The 12413-nt window shown below is 43.9% G+C and overlaps 2 pseudogenes; both read right to left on the minus strand.

The window, feature by feature from the left end:
- Window positions 1-2709: 2709 nt before the first annotated feature.
- On the minus strand, window positions 2710-3249 carry LOC136317792 (ferritin heavy chain pseudogene; annotated as a pseudogene).
- Window positions 3250-10415: 7166 nt separating this feature from the next.
- LOC136317793 (ferritin heavy chain pseudogene) lies at window positions 10416-10955 on the minus strand (annotated as a pseudogene).
- Window positions 10956-12413: the final 1458 nt, after the last annotated feature.

Raw genomic sequence — 12413 nt, forward strand, 5'->3', positions numbered from 1 at the left:
AGGTACAGAACAAACATGTTTGGATTATTTTTCCTAGGCCAGGACACCCTTATGGTTTAATGGGTAGTCATTTAATATGGTCAAAAACAGTGGACTGAAAGAAATGCTAAGTTTTTAAGGAAGAAATAATAATAAAAAACACCAGATCTATAATTTCCTTTCGAAATTAGAAAACAAAAATCTGGGAAATCATTTCTTTCTACCCATGACCATGAAGAGAAGGTAGTAGGCTAACTCATGCCCACTCATCCTGCATGGAGAAACCAAAGGCCACATTGAGGTTAGGAACTGGCTGGTTTTGGGAAAGACTCTGTGGAGACACAGTCTGGAGTGATGTCATGGTCCAGGTGGGGCCAAGAGCAGCCTGGCTGTTCCAACACCTCAACCCATCCTCTAGGTTTGGGGCTGGTTGCTCTGAACTCTCTCTACACTCTCTTTCTGGTGAAATTATCCAGTTCCATAACCTCAACACCATCTATTAATATAGCTGATGTCTCCCATGTGGGCATTACCAAACCTGACATCCAACCTGAGCTCCAGATTCCCTTTTCTGGCTACTTGCATGCCATTTCCACTGGCATGTCTCATAGGCATCTCAGATTTTACATACTATGCTATTCAGACTCGTCTGCACCTCTGGCCCAAAGTCCCCAAATTAATAAATATCACTGCCATAAATTCTAGTATGCAATTCTAAATATTAGAACCTAAATTATTTTACTCATTTCCCATTCTTCACCTCTGGTCTGTAAGCAAGTCCTTTTCGGCTCATCCAGTGCATCTAGAATTTGTCTGTATCTCTTCATTTTCTCAGTCATCACCACAGTAAAGCCAGCACCGTCTTTTCTGAGGACTAGCTACAAGATCTATTAACTGGTCTCCCTGCTTCAGTTGTCCCCCAACCTTACATTCTGCAAAGTAGTGTGTCACTGGCAATATTCAGGGGAATTTATTTTACTTAATAGTCAATATCAGAATTTGACCTTCAGCCTTGACCTCATATTATTCAATGTTTTTAGTGAGATAATTTGGTGATTAGGGTACCGTGGTACCACAAAGAAAGACTACAATTGAAGCAAAAAACTATACTTCGATGTTTTCTAAGGGCTACGCGCATGTCCAGCATGGTGACCATGGGAAGTCATTCCCACGTTTCTGGGAATGGGAGCTAGCCTAAGTCTCAGCTATGGTGATCACTCTTGCTGAGGGTGAGGTTGTCAAAGAGGTACTATGTCAAGATGTTTTCAGGGGTCTCCATCTTGCTACCCAGAAAATGTTAAGAAACATGAACATTTGCATCTTTTAGTAAACAAGGAAATTTCAGGTAAAGTGTAAGAACCCTTTATTTTAATCATTGCCTCATCCCATTCTCTTTACTCTTTCTCCAGAAGCAAACTCAGTTCTGATTTTAAGGCCACGTTTTATAATTTTAGCATGAATGTGCGTCCACATTTACCAGGGCCACACATCATCCACCTCACCCCACCCCAATATACCATTGTTTATAAGCGGAGATTGGTTTTGTGTTTTCTGAGGCTGCAGGGAGTACCTGCTCCATCCATCCAGGGTCCCACAGAATATCTCCTTTCTCCAGTCAGGGTTCCACACAGTAATTCTTTCCTTTTTCCAGGGTTTCCCCCCCCCAAACAAAAACAAAAACAAAAAACCTGACCAGGCGGTGGCACAGTGCATAGAGCTTTGGACTGGGATGCCGACCTTAGTTCAAAACCCTGAAGTCGCCAAGTTCTGCGCGGGCTCATCTAGTTTAAGCAAAGCTCCCCAGCTTGGACCCAAGGTCTCTGGCTTGAACAAGGGTCTACTTGGTCTGCTGAAGACCCGCAGTCAAGGCACATATGAGAAAGCAATCAATGAATAACTAAGGTGTCGCAATGCACAATGAAAAACAAATTTTTGATGCTTCTCATCTCCCTGTTCCTGTTTGTCCCTGTCTGTCTTTCTCTCTGACACTCTATCCTTGTAAAAAAATAAAAACCTCCTCCTCCATCCAGCATCCCTGGCAATACTTCTTCTGCATTCTAGTGTCCCCCAAAATATTTCCTCCTCCATCCAGGCTCCTCCACAAAACCACCTTCTCCATCCAGCATCCCCCACAATACCTCCTCCGCGATCGAAGGTCCCCCATAATACTTCCTCTTCCATCCAGGCTCCCCCACAAAACCTCCCACTCCATCCAGCGACCACGAATACCACCTCCTCCATCCTGGATCCCCTACAATACCTCCTCCTCCATTCAGCGTCTGTGTAAAACCTCTCCCTCCATCCAGGGTCCTCCGCAATACCTCCTCCATCCAGATTCCTGTGCAATGCCTCCTCCCTCCCACCAGTCCCACACAATACCCCGTCCTTCCCTCTCACCAGTCCCACACAATACCCTGTCCTTCCCTCCCACCAGTCCCACACAATACCCAGTCCCTCCACCCATGCATTTCCCGAGCTGCACGTGGTTGGTGTATGGATGGGTTGAAAGATACCTCGAAACCTGTTTAAAAACAAAAGGTGAACGTTTTTCACACACAAATCAATGAAAGACGTTTATTTATTTACAAAACAACAAGTATATTACAAGAAATGGTAAAACTTGAACATAAAAACTTAAGTGAACATTTTGCAAGGGTAATAGTGCAACGTGCATGCTCGCAAGCTGAGGAGGGGCTGTCACTCCATGACTATCGGGAAGGCAGTCCAGACTCAGTCCTTGCTGTCATCCAGGGTGAGCTTGCCAAAAAGGTGTTCCTCCAGGCCGGGTTCTGGGGCTCCCATCTTGCGCAGGATCGTGATGTGTTCCTCCAACTCTTTGTTGAACTTCTGATTTTCCTGCAGGCAGTGCCTCTCCAGGAGGTCGCACAGAAGGGTGTCCTTCTTCTCGGTGGCCAGCTGGTGCAGACTGAGCAGGCTCTGCTTCACCTTCAGCGACAGACGCAAGGCGCTCTCCAGGACCTTCAGGCTGTTCTCCCAGGAGCCGCCATAATTTCTACTGAAGTCGCACGAGGGGGTGTTGCTACTGCGCTGGTTCACCAGCTGGATGAGCCTGTCAGCAGTTGCCCTCTCCTTGCCTGACTGCTCTCGGAAGAACTGGGCGAAGTACTTTGAGACCATCTTATCAAAATAATGAGCCATGGACCTGTAGACGAACGCTGCGTAGAGCTCCAGCTGGATCTGGTCAGTGATGGCGGCCTCATAGTCGGGGTGGTAGGTCTCGCTCACTAGTGAGGGCAGTGAGGACGCCATGTTTGGAGGTGCCGGCGTGGGTGGGCAGCACTGAGGATAAGGTGGCGCAGTGGGGGCTGCAGGACAGGCAGCGGCAGGACGAATGTGTAGGTTACCGGGCGTGGGAAGATCCCCGGAATAGGTGGCCAGGGCTCCCAGAGGCTGAGTCAGCAGCAATGGCGGTGGGACCTCCTTGTGCCCCCATTATCGAAGAGGAAGTCAACGCTGCTGAGTTCCGGTTCCGGGGTTCAACGGAACCTCTGCAATCAAAAGGAGGAACCCTGCAGGTGGTCTCTGGCGCCAGGGGGAAGCTCTGGAATGGCACTGGAAATGAGGTCTGTTACTTTGGAGAGGGAAAGGGTGGAGTCATTTTCTTAGGGGAGGTGGGGTAGGAGTGGGGGTATTCTGTTCTAGGTTCTATCAAAGCCTGGTGAGGCCCAGAAACTTTATTCTGAGCACCTGACGTCTACTGAGTTTTTAAATTTAGTAGTATTTCTATTTTCAAGTACTTTCTATTGTTTTCTGGTTCCTCCCTTTAATAGCACTGTGATCCCATTGTCTTCCTTAATATTCTGTAATTATGACTTTGGATTTTTTGGTAAAGTTCTCATGTTTACTGTACCTTTGTGTGTAATGTGGGGTTTTTTTTTGTACATATATAAATATGTTTGTCCCTCACTATCTGTTTCACTTTCCTAAAATACTGGCAAACATTTGTGTATTCATATTTGGGAGTAAAAGGCACATATGTGACAGTAATTAGCTTATGTAATTAATGTGGATCTGATCTACAGTTGTGATGTCCATTTCACTAATAGGCTTGTCCTCTGAATGGGAGGGTGGAGTGTGTCAATTATTCAGTGATCTTCTTTAGGTGTATGTGTCATGGAGTTTGTCTAATATAAGATTGGGGCAGGATCAGAGCAGGGCAGCAGCAGACAGATCTGTTGTTCAGAAAGTATGTCTTTAATTTCACAGTCCTCCAAAGACTCTCTATAGTCCTTTGATTTCATTGACTTTGTTCTTAAATTGTTTTGAATGCACTTGCCCTTCTACAGCAGATATCTTATTTTTTATAGCAGATATCTTAAATCACCCATTTATCAGTTTGAAAGTATCTCCTGTTTCTATCTTCTAAGATTTTCTCACAATCTCTGATTTGCTAACTATATCCTTTCCAGTGTGTGTATGTATAGGTAATTGTTTTTGTTTCTAGTCCGCTACCATGATTCCATTGTCATTGTTTACTTTTAAAAAAATGCAAGTAATTATTTTTTAAATAGTTAATACATTCACATGACTCAAAAAACTCATAGTTCTACACTCTGTAGGCAACCAATGAAATTGTACTTGTTATAATCAGGAAAAGAAAGAGGAAGAAAAAGAAATAATAATTCATGTTAGGAATAATTATACAGCCATAAGAAAGGAATGTTTAAAAACATATTGTTTAGAAGCATATTATTTTTGAGTGCACATGGAACTTTTACCAAGAAAAACCATATACTGGACCATACAATAAGCCTTAATAAGTTTAAACAAATTCAAATCATGAGCTATGTTCTATGAGAACAATGGAATTAAAATAGAACTCATTAAGAGAAAGATATGTGAAAAATCTCCAAATATTTGGAAACAAATAATATAATACACTTCTAAACAATGTATGGGTCAAAGAAGAAATTATAGGGGTATTTATTGGAACTGAATATCAGCAAAACACAATATATTCACATTGGTGAGATGAAGGTAAACCGTACTTAAATCCAAAGTTATAGAACAGAAATCCCTATATTAGGAAAGAAGGAAAGACAAAAAAATTACACTGGGGAACAAAATTTTTGTTGCATCTACAAAAACACTTGTTCTTACCTAACTCCAGTCTGCTGATCTCAAATCTGACATTAGTTTTTCTCTGGAAGCTACAGGTTTTTTTTTTGTTTTTTTTTGCGATTCAAGATTTTAGGTTTTTATCTTATTGTAAAATTTTCAACATTTTGTTTAACATAATGAAGTAGAATGTCTTCTTGGGCATCATCTTTGTAAAAGTATAATAATTTTTATCTTGCAGTAAATACACTAATACAACAAAAGACATGATTGCATCAGAATTTGTCTACAATTTTGAAATAGAACATATTAAAACATTTATTTTAATCATAAAATTCGCACAAAACTTCTTTATATCTTATTCAGGCAAAAATTTGCGTTTGTAGCTCTTGCGTTTGTGTACTTGTTGAGGACAATCTCATTTGATACTCCAGCAGTAGTCTTCTCATCACTAAAAGCACTAAGATTTTGGGGAAACTTATCAAGGTGACTGTTCAGGAAGTGAATCTTAACGCTCATGTTATGTCCAATGTCATGGAAAGCCAACAGCATCGTCTGAACCGGAAGTTCTTGGTTTTCTGCTCTTTTATTGCCAAAGACGTTCTTTTGTAACTGTCACAAAAGACTGCCATGCTGCTTTCTCCTCCTTATTCATCTTCCTGGCAAATTCTTCATCACTTATGAGGGTACAAATTTGACGTCCATCAAATACACCTGCTTTTATCTTCTCAAACGTCAAAGCAGAAAATATGTTGAAATCATTTACTTTCTCTATTCATAGCCTGAAAAAACTGCTTCATTAAGCCAAGTTTGATGTGAAATGGGGGAAAAATGATCCTGTCTCGATTATCTACAGGTTCACTCACAGTATTTTGCATCTGTACTTCCAGAGTTTCACATTCAGCCACTCCTTCTGTGTCCAGTGTTTGTCCTGAACTTGGTTGTCCTAAACTCAGAAAGCGAGGATACTTCATGAAAACAATCTGTTGTCCTAGCAGGAAATTTACCATTTTAAAAACCACACAAATGATCCAGTTATGCTCCTCCTACTTCAAAAAGTTGAGGACAATTTTTATGTCATTATCATCTTCTCGCAGATGAGTTGAATAACCAATTGGCACTGCTGCATAAACATTACCTTTGTGTACGAGAACACATTTCAGACTCCGTTTGGAGCTGTCAAGAAATAGCCGCCATTCTGTTGGACTGTAAGTGGTAACACCTAGCTGGCTGAGAAGACTACTGATATCATGACAGTAAACAAAGAATTTGCCTTCAGAGAAAAAGTCCACAAAAATCTGTTCACGCTTTCTGAAATGGGATATTTTAGCTGACCGGTGAAGTGAATGGGATATTTTAATAACCGGTGAAGCTGAGTTATTATCCTCCAGAAGCCTGGAGGATAATAACTCATCAGATTTCTTTGATAGGCACAAATGTCTTACTAAGTCATTCAGTTCAGGTTTGGTAAACTGCTGAGTGTTTAATGACTGCTTGGCATCAGAAGACCCTTCAGATTCTACAACCATTTCCTCATGCATCTTATCAAAATACACTTGATCACCATGTTCACTTTCTTTGTCCTTAGAAGAAATAAAACCATTGAAAACTGGAACCGGGAGTGTCTCAGAGTGTGGGATAGGTCGTATTGCTGAGGGAACATTAGGATATGCTATCATATGCCCTTTTCTCTTGCCGATGCTTTTTGTATGGTCAGACAGAAATAACAGTCACTGCTGTGGTCCTTAGGTTCACACCAAACCATAGGAACACCAAAAGTCATTCCTTTGTGTTTTTCTTTTCTCCAGTCACAAAGCACTTTTTCACAATTATGACACACAATATGAGGAGACCAATTTTTTTCATGAACGCCAATGGGAACTTGAAAATAGGCAATGTATGCTCGTGTCACAAATGATGAAATATTATGCCTTTGATGTTGAAGTGTGTAACAGCCACATATATAACTGAAGTTGTCAGGACTATTCTTACCTTTATACCTACTCGAACAAGCAATGATTCAATCTTAAAACAATATAAGAGGGTGTTTTTATCAGATAATTTTTTATTTAAAAACAACAACAGTTACTTAAAAGTGATGTTTGTAAAACATTAATTGCATTGTGGTTATGTTCAATCCAAGAGTCATAGCCCTTTAACTCCAATTTAAAAATCAATGCACGCCGCTGGACCAGGTGGTTGTGCTGTGGATAGAGCATCAGACTGGGATGTGGAGAAACCAGGTTCAAAACCCTGAGGTCCCCACCTTGAGGGCGGACTCATCTCGTTTGAGCAAAGCTCACCAGCTTGGACCCAAGGTTGCTGGTTCGAGCAAGGGGTTACTCTGTCTGCTGAAGCCCGCGGTCAATGCACATATGAGAAAGCAATCATTAAAAAACTCAGGTGTTGGCCCTGGCCAGTTGGCTCAGTGGTAGAGCGTCGGCCTGGCGTGCGGGAGTCCCGGGTACGATTCCCAGCCAGGGCACACAGGAGAAGCACCCATCTGCTTCTCCACCCCTCCCCCTCTCCTTCCTCTCTTTCTCTCTCTTCCCCTCCAGCAGCCGAGGCTCCAATGGAGCACAGATGGCCCGGGCGCTGGGGATGGCTCCTTGGCCTCTGCCCCAGGTGATAGAGTGGCTCTGGTCGCAACAAAGCGATGCCCCAGAGGGGCAGAGCGTCGCCCCCTGGTGGGCGTGCCGGGTTCATCCCGGTTGGGTGCATGTGGGAGTCTGTCTGACTGTCTCTCCCCGTATCCAGCTTCAGAAAAATACAAAAAAAAAAAAAACTCAGGTGTATCAATGCGCAATGAAAAACTAATAATTGATGCTTCTCATCTCTCCATTCCTGTCTTTCTGTCCCTGTCTATCCCTCTCTCTGACTCTCTGTCTCTGTAAAAAACTAACAAACAAACAAACAAAAAACCCCAAAACAATGCATGCCATTAACTGTAAAAAAGGATATTAAAATTGCATAAAACCTGGAGCATGCACCAAAAAAAGTCTTCAGATTTAGAATCAGTGATGTAGAAGTGTATAGAAAAAGTACTAAAAGCTCATGCACCAGAAAATTAAAAAATATTTCCAGTGTTATCTAAATTCCCACCTTAAGAAACTGAAAGAATGCCCTGGCTGGCTTGTTCAATGGATAGAACATCGGCCTGGCGTGCAGACATCTCAGGTTTGATCCCCGGTCAGGGCACACATATGAGACGACCATTTGCTTTTCTTACCTTCGCTCTTTCCTTCTCAAATCAGTGGCTTGATTCATTCGAGCATAGGTCCTGGACACTGAGGAGAGCTTGATTGATCCCAGTATGTCAGCCTCAGTCACTAAAAATAGCTTAGTTGACTTTAACATTGGACTCAGATGGGGATTGCTGTGTTGATCCCAGTCGGAGTGCATGAAGGAGACTCTCTCCCTTCCTCTCACTTAAGAAAAAAAAAAAAGAAACTAAAATAATGAAGAAAAAAATAAATCCAAATAAAACAGAAGGAAGTAAGACTTTGTCCCAAATCAGGAAGTGTTTGTAATCTGGGACTGAGCTAATATATTGAGCAATCTGAATAAAGCAGGATTGAAACATGTGCACTATATTTGGGGATTGGCCTCACAGAGAAGCCAGTGGATGAGATTTTTTTAAGTGTTTTATTTGTATAGAATTTCTTGGGGTGACATTGATTAATAAAATTTTATAAGTTTCAGGTGTATAATTCTATAATACATCATCTGTATATTGTATTGTGTGTTTATCACTCCATGGCAAGTCTCCTTCCATCACCATATATCCCCATTTACCCTCTTCTAACTCTGCACACCCTTGTTTTAAATTTGTGTTTTCTGAGCTTGCAGGGAGTACCTGCTCCATCCACCCAGAGTTCCACAGAATATCTCCATTCTCCAATCAAGGTTCCACACAGTAACTCTTTCCTACTTCCAGGGTCCCCACGATAACTCCTCCTCCTTCCATGGTTGCCCACAAAAAAAAAAAAAAAAAAAAAAAAGCCTAATCAGGCGATGGCGCACAGCGTTGACTGCGATGCGGACCTAGGTTCGAAACTTTGATGCTGCCAGCTTGAGCGCGGGCTCACCTGCTTTGAGAAAAATCTCACCATTTTGGACCCAAGGTCCCTGGCTTGAGCAAGGAGTTACTTGGTCTGCCGAAGGCTTGTGGTCAATGCACATATGAGAAAGCAATCAATAAACAACAAAGGTGTGGCAATGCGCAATGAAAAACTAATTTTTTTGTACTTTTCAGAAGTTGGAAACGGGGAGGCAGTCAGACAGACTCCGGCATGCGCCGACCTGGATCCACCCAGCATGACCACCAGGGGGTGATGCTCCGCCCATCTCGGGCGTTGCTCTGTTGCAACCAGAGCCACTCTAGTTCCTGAGGCTAAGGCCACAGAGCCATCCTCAGTGCCCATACCAACTCTGCTCCAATGGAGCCTCAGCTGTGGGAGGGGAAGAGAGAGACAGAGAGGATGGAGAGGGAGAGGGGTGGAGAAGCAGATGGGTGCTTCTCCTGTGTGCCATTTGTGAGAACCGAACCCAGGACTCCTGCACGCGAGGCAGACGCTCTACCAGTGAGCCAAACTTCCAGGGCCGACAGACTAATAATTGATGCTTCTCATCTCTCTGTTCCTGTCTTTCTGTCCTGTATATCCCTCTCTCTGACTCTGTCTCTGTAAAAAAAACAAAACAAAACCAAAAAAACAACAACAAACAAACAAAAAAAAACCTCCTCCTTCCAGCGTCCCCAGCAGTACTTCCTCCACATTCCAGGGCCCCCATAATACTTGCTCTTCCATCCAGGCTCCCCCACAAAACCTCCTCCTACATCCAGCAACCCCTGCAAGACCTCCTTCTCCATCCAAGCTACCCTACAAAACCTTCTCCTCCATCCAAGGACTCCCATAATACTTTCTCTTCCATTCTGGATCCCCCACAATACCTCCTCTGCAGTCCAGGTCTGTACTAAAACTCTTCCTCCATTCATACTACTGCTCAATGCCTCCTCCCTCCCACCAGTCCCACACAATACTCAGTCCTTCCCTCCCACAAGTCGCACACAATACCCCGTCCTCCCACCCATGCAATTCCCGAGCTGCACGTGGTTAGGGTATGGATGGTTGAAAGATTACTGGAAACCTGTTTAAAAACTTAAAAGGTGAAGGTTTTGCAGACATAAATCAATGAAAGACCTTTATATTTACGAACCAACAAGTTTATTAGAAGAAATTGTAAAACTTGAACATAAAAACTTAAGTGAACTTTTAGCAAGGGTAATAGAGCAACATGCATGCTCGCATGGTGAGGAGGGGCTGTCTCTCTATGACTAGCCGGAAGGCAGTCCAGACTCAGTCCTTGCTGTCATCCAGGGGGAGCTTGCCACAGTGGTGTTCTGCCGGGCCGGATTCTGGGGCTCCCATCTGGCGAAAGCTGGTGATGTGTTCCTCCAACTCTTTGTTGAACTTCAGCTGTTCCTGCAGGCAGTGCCTCTCCAGGAAGTCGCACAGAAGGGTGTCCTTCTTCTCGGTGGCCAGCTGGTGCAGACTGAGCAGGCTCTGCTTCACCTTCTCGGACAGACTCAAGGCGCTCTCCAGGACCTTCAGGCTGTTCCCCCAGAAGACGCTGTGATTGCTACGGAAGTCGCGCAAGGGGGTGTTGCTACCGCGCTGGTTCACCAGCTGGATGAGCCTGTCAGCAGTTGCCCTCTCCTTGCCTGACTGCTCTTGGAAGAACAGGGCGAAGGGCTTTGAGACCATCTTATCCAAATAAAAAGCCATGGACCCGTAGATGTGCGCTGCGTAGAGCTCCAGCTGGATCTGGTCAGTGATGGCAGCCTCACAGTCGGGGTGGTAGGTCTCGCTCACTAGTGAGGGCAGTGAGGACGCCATGTTTGGAGGTGCTGGCGTGGGTGGGCAGCACTGAGGATAAGGTAGCACAGTGGGGGCTGCAGGACAGGCAGCGGCAGGACGAATGCGTAGGTTACCGAGCTCGGGAAGGTCCCCCAGAGTAGGTGGCCAGGGCTCCCAGAGGCTGAGTCAGCAGCAATGGCGGTGGGACCTCCTTGTGCCCCCAGAATCGAACAGGAAGACAACGCTGCTGAGTTCCGGTTCCGGAGTGAAACGGAAGCTCTGCAATCAGAGAGGAGGACCCCTGCTGGTAGGTTCTGAGGCTGACGAAGCTGGGCGATGGCACCAGAAATGAACTCTGTTACTAGGTCAAGGGAAGGGTTGGAGTCAGTTAACCTGCAGGTGGACTGGGGGAATGAAGGGTGCAGGGAAGGGGAGAAGGGAGGGAGGAGGGGGAGTGGAGGGGGGAGAAACGGTTAAGAGTGGGGAGGAGGTGGGAGAAGGAGGAGGCGGAGGGGGGAAAAGGGGTAAGGCGTGGGGAGTAGGGGGGAAAGGGAGAGGAGGAGGGAGAGGAGGGGGGCAGGAGGGTGGGGGAGGAGGTGGAGAAGCGGGAGCACTGTGTTTTAGGTGCCATCAGAGCCTGGTGAGGCCAACAAATTGGCGCTGAGCACCTGACATGTTCTGAGTCTTTAATTTGGCAATGTTTCTATTTTCAAGTAGTTTCTACTGTTTTCTAGTTCCCTTTAATATCATCAAGTTCTCATTTTATAAACCTATTTTCTTTCTGAATATTTTTAGAATATTCTTATTTTTGATACCTGTATCTTTTTATTTAGTGAAGTGTTTTTTCATCATCAGGATCTTCACTTTCACTTTCCTGTAATACTTAAAACTTTGTTTATTCATATTTAAGAATAAGGGGCACATTTGTTTAGCTTTGGTAATAAGTATACTGTACATCTTATCTGTATTTCTGATGGCAGGTCACTAATAGACTTCTGGAAGAGCAGATAATGTCAATTAGGGAGCACTTTTCTCTTTGAAATACAGAGTTTGGGGTTTGTAGATAAGGTAGAGACCATCCCAAATGCCAAAAGCTTGGCATTTTTCCTGAATTTAGAAGACTTCTCTGTATTCCTCTTCTAGGAGGATGTATCCATTTGCTTTATTTCCCTTCTCTTATGCAGGTGTGCAGTTTTCTCGAATCCGCTCTAATATGGGTTCCCTCCTTGAATCTTTGAATGAATGAGGACCATGTCCTTATCAACTGTACCAGCAATGTGCATGGGAGCTGTGTAAGTACAACAAATAGTAATATCCTATGTTAAGCCAGTAAATCTCAAATGCTTGTCACAGCAGTTAGTCTACACTGACTAATTACCAAGTGAAAGGAAGTTCTGGACCACTACAGGTTAACCTCCCCTAAACCCCTATGCTCTTGTATTATATCCTCTTGGTAGAAATGCATATCCAGAAGAAGAAACATAGATAGCTAAATCA

The sequence above is a fragment of the Saccopteryx bilineata genome, chromosome X (assembly GCF_036850765.1).
Source record: "Saccopteryx bilineata isolate mSacBil1 chromosome X, mSacBil1_pri_phased_curated, whole genome shotgun sequence".
Classification (NCBI taxonomy): domain Eukaryota; kingdom Metazoa; phylum Chordata; class Mammalia; order Chiroptera; family Emballonuridae; genus Saccopteryx; species Saccopteryx bilineata.